Genomic DNA, 2,297 nt, shown 5'->3' with positions numbered 1-2,297 from the left:
TATTTACAAGCATGGAAAACAGGTCCTTTTCTTACTCAGCCCTCGGTGATTTCCTCCAGCCACTAAGGTATGTTTTATCACCCGTGTGTTCCCTCCCAGCCAACCTGCAGGTCCTTTCTTACTCAGCCCCTGTGCTGGATTTCCCTCCCAGCCAAAACCTGGCAGGTCCTTTCTTACTCAGCCCCCTGGGCTGGATTTCCTCCCAGCCAACCTGCGAGTCCGTTTCTTACTCAGCCCCCTGGTGCTGGATTTCCCTCCCAGCCAACCTACACGTCCTTTCTTACTCAGCCCCCTGGTGCTGGATTCCCGCCCAGCCAACCTGCAGGTCCTTTTCACTACTCAGCCCTGGTGCTGGATTCCCTCCCAGCCTAACCTGCAGGTCCTTTCTTACTCAGCCCCCTGTGCTGGATTTCCCTCCCAGCCAACCTGCAGGTCCTTTTCTTACTCTATCTCAGCCCCCGTCCCCACAGGAGGCCTTTTGCCGTCATTGTAAATAAGAATTGGTTCTTAATTGACTTGCCTAGTTAAATAGGGACAGTTAATTATTTTCTTGGATCTATGTTTGAGTGAATGAGGGAGAGAGGTCGAGAGGAGGAAAGAGGGAGAAAGAGAGAGAGATTAACAGTGCGTTCATGTGTGGGAGCTGAGATGAGCTGAGGGAAGTTTATTGAAATTCCAGTAACAGGTGACACAGCCACTCCAAAGCTCTTCTATATATACAGCTGTCATTATAATTGCCWGCCTTTCTTTCTGGCTAAGTGGCTAATGCTCTGCTTGTTGTATAACTGACAACAAGTACTGTGTCTGYCACATCTATATAGATTGACAGCTGCGTATCCTATTTCATTTCTGTGTGTGTGMGTGGGGGTCATTGTTTACCTGGGTTCTAACGTTGTTTACCTGTGTGTGTACTTGTGCAGGTGGAGCAGGTGCGTCTGTTGGACCGCTTCAGTAACAAGTCGACCAGCGGGACGCTGCACCTGACGGCTACACACCTCATCTTCGTGGAGAGCAATGCCGACGCGGCACAGGAGATCTGGGTGAGAAGGCAGAACACACCTTATCTCACACAGAGCTCTGAARTCAGAATGTAGGACTTCCTTTAGCTCCTGCTTGACACACACATCTACAGTGTACTTTGATACATGGGTGTTTTGATTGTGTGGGTGTATTGTTGTCTGTCTAGCGGTGAAAGATAATTACTGTTGAGACACCGTGGGAACCGGGTTCAGCCTTCCTCACGTGACAACTGTTGCTACAATAACCTGCCGGCCCAGCCTTGTCTCCCGTCGCCTTGGTAACCTGTTGACAGTGCTAGGTGGAAAGGGAAGGAGGGAGAGATCAAGGAGAGGTAGTAGGAATGGCCTAGGTTGAGCAGCTGAATCAGGTGTGTTAGTTGGTGCTGGGCTGGAGCRTGGAACACAAGTCTGTAAACCATGTGGCTCTTCAGGGCTTTCAGTCACATCTCTGGTCTATGAAGTTACAGTCTACKGTGTGATTTCAGCAGAGAAACTGCTGCCAAAGTTCCTACACAATTCCTTCCTCTTCTACTGTTGAGCACAGGYAAAGTATGTGTGTAGGAGTTAAAATGCAGACTGACAGCTAGCTACCAAATTAAGTCTCTCCTCTCTCTCCAAGGGGCTTTATTGGCATGGGAAACATGTTTACATCGCCAAAGCAAGTGAAATGCATAAACAAAAGGGAAATAAACAATCAGAAAGTAACAGTGAACATTACACTCACACAAGTTTTAAAATAATGTAGACATTTCAAATATTATATTATTGGCTACAGTGTTATAAAAATGTGCAAATAGTTGAAGTATGAAAGGGAAAATAATTAAACAGATAAATATAGTTTGTATTTACAATGGTGTTTGTTCTTCATTGGTTGCCCTTTTCTTGTGGCAACAGGTCACAAATCTTGCTGCTGTGATGCACACTGTGGAATTTCACCCAGTAGATATGGGAGTTTKTCAAGCTTGGATTTGTTTTCAAATTCTTTGTGAATCTGTGTAATCTGAGGGAAYTATGTGRCTCTAATATGGTCATACATTGGGCAGGAGGTTAGGAAGTGCAGCTCAGTTTCCACCTCATTTTGTGGGCAGTGAGCACATAGCCTGTCTTCTCTTGAGAGCCAGGTCTGCCTACGACGGCCTTTCTCAATAGCAAGGCTATGCTCACTGAGTCTGTACATWGTCAAAGTTTTCCTTAAGTTTGGGTCAGGTATTCAGTKACAGTGGTCAGGTATTCTGCCACTGTGTACTCTATGTTTAGGGCCAAATAACATTCCTGTTT

The 2,297-nt window shown here is 46.3% G+C and overlaps 1 pseudogene; it reads left to right on the top strand.

The window, feature by feature from the left end:
• The window catches only part of LOC112081049 (phosphatidylinositol-3,5-bisphosphate 3-phosphatase MTMR6-like), a 29,937-nt pseudogene that overhangs the window by 9,078 nt on the left and 18,562 nt on the right, over window positions 1-2,297 (top strand).

The sequence above is a fragment of the Salvelinus sp. IW2-2015 genome, unplaced genomic scaffold (genome assembly GCF_002910315.2).
Source record: "Salvelinus sp. IW2-2015 unplaced genomic scaffold, ASM291031v2 Un_scaffold16692, whole genome shotgun sequence".
Classification (NCBI taxonomy): Eukaryota; Metazoa; Chordata; class Actinopteri; order Salmoniformes; family Salmonidae; genus Salvelinus; species Salvelinus sp. IW2-2015.
This window is presented reverse-complemented; position numbering and strand designations above follow the sequence as displayed.